Raw genomic sequence first — 10,000 nt, 5'->3', positions numbered from 1 at the left:
GTTCATACCATATAGAGAGATAATATACCCTTCTTTTAATTATTCATTTATTTCATGATTATTGTATTATAAGAGAAATTAAAGGGAAACATAATCGAAATCTAAGATTTATTCTGTTTTTATAAGTTCATATGATGTAGAGAGATACAATACCCTTCTACTAAGTAAGGTATGGTAAGTAACCCTTCTAGGAGAAGGACATTCCAAATCAAACCATTGTTTTCCAGTCTTGGGTAATGCCGTAGTCTCTGCACCATAGACTTCCACTGTCTTGGGTTAGAGTTTTCTTAATTAAGGGTAATCTCGGGGACACTAATCTATCTTATTTCTCTTCCTCTTGTTTTGTTAAAGTTTCTTATAGTTTATATGGTAAATATTTATTTTAATGTTGTTACAGTTCTGTAAATATTTGGCTTTTCCTTGTTTCCTTTCCTCACTGGGCTATTTTCCCTGTTGGAGCCACTGGGCTTATAGCATCATGCTTTTTCAGCTATGGTTGTAGCTTAGCAAATAATAATAATAATAATAATAATAATAATAATAATGATAATAATAGTAATAATAATAATAACAATAGTAATAATAATAAAAATTATAATAATTATGCTTATTTTATACGTAAGATAAATATTCAATTTAAACTTGTGATAGAAGGGAATATTCACCCGATTAAATTTCGGTATTCTATTCTTATAAGTTCATACCATAGAGAGAGACAGAATACCCTTCTTTTAAGTATATATTTAATTTATTCTTTATTGTATTATAAAAGTAATTTAAGAGGAACCTAATCGAAATTTTACTTTTAATGTTCTTGTAAGTTCATATCATATAGAGAAATAGCTTACCCTTCTTTTAAGCATATATGTCAAGTGTTCATTATTGTATTACAAGAGAAATTAAGGTGGAACACAATCAGAAACTTCTTTTTTTATTTCAAAAACACAAATGGGAAACTTACCGAAATGAAAATCTTTTAAAATCCCTTGGTAGGATCAACAAGGGGACGAAGGCTCCACTGGTAAAATAAAGTAAAAAAGGGAAGGGAGTCGACTACTGCTGAAAACAACAGGAGAAGAAAGATTTTTTTTTTATTTGGACAGGAAAAAAGACCGACATGGAAAAAACAAAAGACCCTAAGAAATGGTAAAAAAGGATTGCGAATGGTTGCAAATACCATAGTTATTGTTTTTAAAATGTTTTATTGATTGTTAATTATTTCTTTAATCGGTTATTTATTTCCTGATTTTCTTTCCTCACTGGGTATTTTTCCCTGTTGGAGCCCTTGGGCTTATAGCATCTTTTACCAACTAGTGTTGTAGCTTAGCTAATAATAGTAATAATAATAATAATAATAATAATAATAATAATAATAATAATAATAATAACTTGCCATTGCTAGCGAACACGCTATACCCAAACAAATATCATTACGTCATTGATAGATACATTCTATAAACTGCCTTGGTGTTTATAACATATTTTGTTATTAAGATGTTGTAACTAGTAACTCACAATTAATCTCCATAAATTCCATACAATCAATCTAACAATATAGGTGACAATATTATTATTATTATTATTATTATTATTATTATTATTATTATTATCATTATTATTATTATATGCTAAGCTACAACCCCAGTTGGAAAAGCAGAATGCTATAAGGCCAGAGGCCACTACAGGGAAAATAGCCCAGTGAGGAAAGGAAATAAGGAAAAATAAAATATTTTAAGAATAGTAACAACATTAAAATAAATATTTCCTATATAATCTATAAAAACTTTAACAAAACAAAAGGAAGAGAAACTAGATAGAATAGTGTGCCCGAATGTACCCTCAAGAAAGAGAACTGTAACCCAAGACAGTGGAATACCATGGTACAGAGGCTATGGCACTACCCAAGACTAGAGAACAATGGTTTGATTTTGGAGTGTCCTTCTCCTAAAAGAGCTGCTTACCATACCTGAAGAGTCTCTCCTACCCTTACCAAGAGGAAAGTAGTCTCACATTATTATAAAATCTTATATAATCTTTATTAAAGAAAATACTTAACTAAAATAGCAAATACCTCAAACGTATTCAAAGTTATTTTGGAGCCCTTGGGCTTATAGCATGTTGCTTTTCCAAGTAGATTTGTAGCTTAGTCCGTAATAATAATAATAATAATAATAATAATAATAATAATAATAATAATAATAATAATAATAATAATAATAATAATAATAATCGTTTGTGTCTTTACGAATCTTGCTATAGAATATGGAATAAAATCTATTTCTGTTGAGAATCAGTAAGAAGAATGGAAGTCAGGTCCTGATACTCGAACAGATAAATGAATGAACGAATATATTTTTTTCATATTCATGATGATTTTTGTCCACCATTAAAACTATGAAAAAAATTCTATGGAATAATACTCCTTATCGCATTGGGTGTTATAGAACTTTGGGAGAAGGAGTTATTAAGTTTAAAGGTTTAAAGGTCACTCATAAATGGCAGAGGCATCGGACAGTAACAATGCTCAGCCAGGACAATGCCCAAGAGACTGACCATATATCCATATGACCAGCGTCCAGATCAGCTCTACCCTAGGATTAGGGAGGGCCAGGCAATGGCTGCTGATGACTCAGCAGATAGACCTACAGACTCCCCAAACTAGCTATCCTTAGCTCACAAGGATGGTCCGATTGTGGACACTACAAAAAACTATCGATTTTGAGCGGGACTCCAACTCCCGTCCAGCTGAACACCAGGCATGGACGTTTCCAATAGGCCACCACAATCTAGGGAATAAGGAAAAGACATCAAGAAAGTGTATTTTGAGTAAACATTTTGATTCAAACTTTGCTTTCAAAAGAAAGTTGCAAATATCTGCCTTTTCATAAGTACTTCATATTTCAAAGACTCTCTGACTCAGATACTTTCAACCAATGGTTCAACAAAGCTCTTAACACTAGATTAATTATTAATATAATGAATACCCGATTAGTTGAATTTTTCATTTACTTTCCTATTCAGGCTACATAAAATAATGCGAACGTTAATATTTAATATTCCCTAGATTAATTTGGTTGCAAATCATAAAATGTGTTATAGTTTAATACTTATGTTAAATAGCACTTAGAAAGGAAATTAATATTCATAATCTCGGCTACTCTATCAACGGAATATTTAGAATAAACTTGGGTAAAAGATATAAATGAAAATAGATTTCAATAAATTCAATATGCTTCATATACACATATATATACATATATGTATATATATATATATATATATATATATATATATATATATATATATATATATATATATATATATACATATATATATACACACACACACATATATATATACATACATATATATACGTATATATATATACATACATATATATACGTATATATATATATATATATATATATATATATATATATGCACACAAACACACACACACATACACGCACATATATATATATATATATATATATATATATATATATATATATATATATAAATATATAGTAATGTATATATGTATATATGAGTGCGTGCGTGTGTACAAAGCATAACGTCATAAGGTTATTATGATTTTATATTAATCAAGTTTACCCTCGTTTGGTAATGAGTGCAACATTTTAAGAATCACAATCTATAAAGAACCCTTTGGCTATATAGTCTTAATCTCTCATTATTTTCAAGATTTAAATAAATTAGAATGATAAGTATTTTTTATCACTATAGGATCTTAAAGTATAGAATTAATTAGCCTTATCTAAACATTAGGTTTATTTATACGCTTGTTACTACTTCAATATAATTGTTCATTGGCTACTTTCCTAATAGTAAGGGTAGACGAGACTCTTTAGCTATGGTAAGCAGCTCTTCTAGGAGAAGGACAATCCAAAATCAAACCATTGTTCTCTGGTCTTGGGTAGTGTCCTAGCCTCTGTACCATGGTCTTTCACCGTCTTGGATTAGAGTTCTCTTGCTTGTAGGTACACTCGGGCATACTGATCTATCTTCTTTCTCTTCCTCTTGATTATTTTTTATAGTTTTTATGTGAAGGAGCTAATTAATGTTGTTACTGTTCTTGAAATGTTTCATTATGATTGTTTATTCTTCTCTTGCAGTTTATCTATTTTCTTGTTTCCATTCCTCACTGGTGTATTTTTTCTTTTGGAGCCTTTGGGCTTATAGGATCTTGCTTTTCCAACTATGGTTATAGCTAGCTTTTAATAATAAAAATGATAATTCCCTTCCTCACTGGGGTATTTTTCCATGTTGGAGCCTTTTGGCTTATAGCATCTTGCTTTTCGAACTATAGTTATAGCTAGCTTTTAATAATAAAAATGATAATTCCCTTCCTCACTGGGGTATTTTTCCATGTTGGAGCATTTTGGCTTATAGCATCTTGCTTTTCCAACAACAGTTATAGCTAGCTTTTAATTATAAAAATAATAAAACGTTCTGGCATTAAAATGTAAAAAAGAACAGGGTGAACACTGTATACAAAAAAAAAAAAAAAACTTTTAATATTTCCATTCCTTCGTCTCCGGCCATTCTTTCCTTGGTACGTCTTGTAATAACTGTCACGTCTTTCCTCATACAAACCTGACAGTTTACCCTTACCCCTTCAGAAAAAGTACCTTGAAGAAATTTCATATTTTTTCTTTTCTTTTTTTCGGCCCGCACCCAAAACATAGACTTTCTTTTCGTTCATTTTCCACTGTCTGTTGGCTATAATTCTTTGCCAAACATATCGTTATATAAATTCTTCTCATCTCTTGATATGGGCAGAAACAGATTTTTTTTATTAGTTTGGTATAGCTATAGCAATTAAATGAATAAATCACACTAGATATGAATTTCTTAGTTTCAAAGTTATTAATGAAAGATTGGGTATTTATTCTGAAAATGCTGTGGTTAGGGCTATATACACACACATATATATATATATATATACATATATATATATATATATATATATATATATATATATATATATATATATATATATATATATATATATATATATATATATATATATATATATATATATATGTATATATATATATATATATATATGTATATATATATATATGTGTGTGTATATATATATATATATATATATATATATATATATATGTATATACATATATATATATATATATATATATATATATATATATATATATATGTGTGTGTGTGTGTGTATACATATATATATAGTTATATATATATGAATATGTATATATACATACATACATAATTACATGCTAAGCTACAACCCTACTTGGAAAAACAGGATGGTATAATCCCAAGGGCTCCAGCATGGAAAATAACCCAGAGAGGAAAGGAAACAAGAAAAAGTAAGAACAGTAATAACATTAAAATAAATATTTCCTATATAAACTATAAACACTTTAACAAAACAAGAGGTTGAGAAATAAGATAGAATAAATATGCCAGAGATTACCCTCAAGCAAGAGAACTCTAACCCAAGACAGTAGAATACCATGGTATAGAGGCTATGACACTACCCAAGATTTAGAGAACAATGGTTTGATTTTGGAGTGTCTTTTTCCTAGAAGAGCTGCTTACCATAGCTAAAGAGTCTTTTCTACCCTTACTAAGAGGAAAGTAGCCACTGAACGTAAATTACAGTGCAGCAGTAAACCCCTTGGATGAAGAAGAATTGTTTGGTAATCTCAGTGTTGTCAGATGTATGAAGACAGCGGAGAATCTAGCCATAGTCAATCAGTCATTGATAACTTTGAAACTGAGAACTTGATGTTTAGTGTAATCAATTTAGCGTATCATTATATCTATACCAGACTAATAGAAATTATCAATTTTAACAAACGAAAAGGTAACACTCCTTCATTTACCAGTGAAGTGTTGTGTGACAGTAAAGGTTGTGATGACCGATGTGGTAACGTCCCTGACTGGTGAACGCAAGACTGGGGTTCGAGTTGCGCTCATACTCTTGTTAGTTCCTTTAGACGCTGCAGCCTCACTATCTTTTTGTGCTAAGGATGGGGTGTTTGGGTGAGCCTATATGCCTACCTGCTGAGTCATCAGCAGCCACTGCCTGGCCCTCCTTGGTCCTTGCTTGGGTGGAGAGGGGGCTTGGGCGCTGATCATAATTATGTATATATGGACAGTCTCTAGGGCATTGTCCCTTGCCTCTGCCATTCAAGAAAGGCCTTTAAACCTTTAAAAGAGAAATACCAGTAAAATAACATAAACCAAAACTGGTTGACTTATCTCTATTCACAAAAATGCCATGCCTAATGACATATCCTTTCAAAAGACGTATTGAGGATGGTGGAATATAATTTTGCGCTTAGTCAAAGGCCTTCCAACTTTTTATTTTTGCGGGAAGCTACTGTAGTTGACATGATATTTTTTTTTTGGGGGGGGGGCCAACATTTAGATTTTGTGAAGTGAAGTCAACTTTAATTTCAATTAGCATATCGGTGCTTTCCTTGTTTGTCTATATTTTCACTGTCTTTGTTAAAATAAAACAATAAGTAGACAAAATGCAAAGCGCAACATTAGAGAAAAATAAAAGTAATAAATATTATGAGATAACTGGGGAAAGAAATTAATATGTTTGGAGCCACCAAAAAGGAATGTTTATTCAACAGCAATAAAAATGGTAAAGTAAAGTATGTATTTTCACCACCAAATATTGCGATATAAAAAACACTTTTTTCACCTTATATCACCATACATTTAACCCCCAAAAACTATCATATATATCATGTACCCATGTAGGTCTTAGAAATATATTTTCTATATTCATTCTTCCCAGGGTTAGATTTAAACTTTCTTTTACCTGATATTACAATATATTTACCCTTAGAAAACTATCATATGTATCATGTACCTATGTAGGTCTTAGAAATATATTTTCTATCTTCATTCTTCCCATGGTTAGATTTAAAAAATTTTCACCCGATATCACAATATATTTACCACAAGAAAACTATCATATATATCATGTAACCATGTAAGTCTTGGAAACATATTTTCTATATCATTCTTCCCATGGTTAGATTTAAACTTTTTTTCACCTGATATCACAATATATTTACCCCAAGAAAACTATTATATATACCATGTAACCATGTAAGTCTTGGAGACATATTTTCTATATTCATTCTTCCCATGGTTAGATTTAAACTTTTTTTTTCGCCCGATATCACAATATATTTACCCCCTAGAAAACTATCATATGTACCATGTACCTATGTAGGTCTAAGAAACATATTTTCTATATAAATTTTCCCCATAAATTTAGTGATTGAACCTCACCTTTCGTTCTGTTTTTTTTTTTTTTTTTTTTTTTTTTTTTTTTTTGAACTGTAGTCTTTTTATAGCGATTCAAAATCATAATATATGAAAAAATAAATTATTTACAATGATACCTTACAAAACTCAGATCAATAAGTGAGCAACAGCTTACATGTTATTCCTTGTTTTAATAGCTCATTACTTTTCATAGGGTTTAATTACTTACTTATTTCCTTTCCTCACTGGACTACTTTTACCTGTTAGGGCTCTTGGGCTATAGCATCCTGCTTTTTCAACTATGGTTGTAGATTAGCTAATAATGATAATAATAATAATGATAATAATAATAATAATAATAATAATAATAATAATACCTAGAAAAGCACTCTGAGAGTGCAGACCTCCAACATGGCAGCTTATTTCTCGAAACCAGCTTGCTTTTCCCAGAATCAATTTAGACCGTATGCGTATTTGAAGTCTGTGTCAACCATGTGTGAACTTTGGGTTAAGGTTAAGGTTAATTCGGTCGACCTTATGGTCGACCTTGACCTTTAACCTTTGACCCATGAATTGAATCACTTCCACGTCTTAACCCAAAATTTACTCTCTGAAAGTTTCATTGCTCTATGAGCAAAATTGTGGCCACTAAGTTGTTCAGTAATAAATAAACAGACTAACAGAAGCAAAAACATGACCTCCTTCCAACTTCGCTGGCGGAGGTAATAATAATAATAATAATAATAATAATAATAATAATAATAATAATAATTGTGGCCACTAAGTTGTTCAGTAATAAATAAAAAGACTAACAGAAGTAAAAACATGACCTCCTTCCAACTTCGCTGGCGGAGGTAATAATAATAATAATAATAATAATAATAATAATAATAATAATAATAATAATAATAATTGTGGCCACTAAGTTGTTCAGTAATAAATAAACAGACTAACAGAAGTAAAAACATGACCTCCTTCCAACTTCGCTGGCGGAGGTAATAATAATAATAATAATAATAATAATAATAATAATTGTGGCCACTAAGTTGTTCAGTAATAAATAAACAGACTAACAGAAGTAAAAACATGACTTCCTTCCAACTTCGCTGGCGGAGGTAATAATAATAATAATAATAATAATAATAATAATAATAATAATAATTGTGGCCACTAAGTTGTTCAGTAATAGATAAACAGACTAACAGAAGCAAAAACATGACCTCCTTCCAACTTCGCTGGCGGAGGTAATAATAATAATAATAATAATAATAATAATAATAATAATAATAATAATAATAATAATAATAATAATAATAATTGTGGCCACTAAGTTGTTCAGTAATAAATAAACAGACTAACAGAAGCAAAAACATGACCTCCTTCCAACTTCGCTGGCGGAGGTAATAATAATAATAATAATAATAATAATAATAATAATAATAATAATAATAATTGTGGCCACTAAGTTGTTCAGTAATAAATAAACAGACTAACAGAAGCAAAAACATGACCTCCTTCCAACTTCGCTGGCGGAGGTAATAATAATAATAATAATAATAATAATAATAATAATAATAATAATAATAATAATAATAATAATAATAATAATAATAATAATAATAATAATAATAATTGTGGCCACTAAGTTGTTCAGTAATAAATAAACAGACTAACAGAAGCAAAAACATGACCTCCTTCCAACTTCGCTGGCGGAGGTAATAATAATAATAATAATAATAATAATAATAATAATTGTGGCTAATAAGTTGTTCACTAATAAATAAACAGACTAACAGAAGTAAAAACATGACCTCCTTCCAACTTCGCTGGCGGAAGTAATAATAATAATGATAATAATAATAATAATAATAATAATAATAATAATAATAATAAAGCTTACTTCACTGAATAATATTATTAAAAACGAACTGGAAATTGTTTCATTCAGTTAGGAAAAGCAACCAATGGATTAAACTGTGTAGCCGAAATAGAAACACAGATAAAAACAATTCTAACGAGCATTGGTTAAATTCTACATCGTTTTTTGGGGGGGGATTATAAATCCGTCAGTGATGGGCAGGACAACTTGAAAAAAAAATGCGGGGAAAAATAACCAGTGTTGTGCCGATTGGTAAAAGCGAGTTTAGCCAGAGCAACATCTCTGCTTCCATGTGTTTGCGGGATTTTATTTGCACTCATTGCATCCTCGGGTAATGCCACTGAAAAGGTTTACATAGAGGAGTATCGTAAAATGTGAGTATGTTGATTTTAGAATGAAAATTGTTTATTATCAGTACTATTACTACTAATACTAATACTACTACTACTACTTCCACTACTACTATTATTATTATTATTATTATTATTATTATTATTATTATTATTATTATTATTATTATCATTATTATTATTAATATGATAATCATTGATATTATTATTTTCAGCATTATTTTTATTATTATTATTATTAATATTTCTGGAAAAATATTATTAATATATCTGGAAAAATATTATTATTATTATTATTATTATTATTATTATTATTATTATTATTATTATTATTATTATTGTTGTTGTTGTTTTCATTATTATTATTATTATTATTATTATTATTATTATTATTATTATTATTGTTATTATTATTATTATTATTATTATTATCACCTTGAAAAGTGTTTGGTAAAGATGTTTTATATTG

The sequence above is a fragment of the Palaemon carinicauda genome, chromosome 11, assembly GCF_036898095.1.
Source record: "Palaemon carinicauda isolate YSFRI2023 chromosome 11, ASM3689809v2, whole genome shotgun sequence".
NCBI lineage: Eukaryota > Metazoa > Arthropoda > Malacostraca > Decapoda > Palaemonidae > Palaemon > Palaemon carinicauda.
This window is presented reverse-complemented; position numbering follows the sequence as displayed.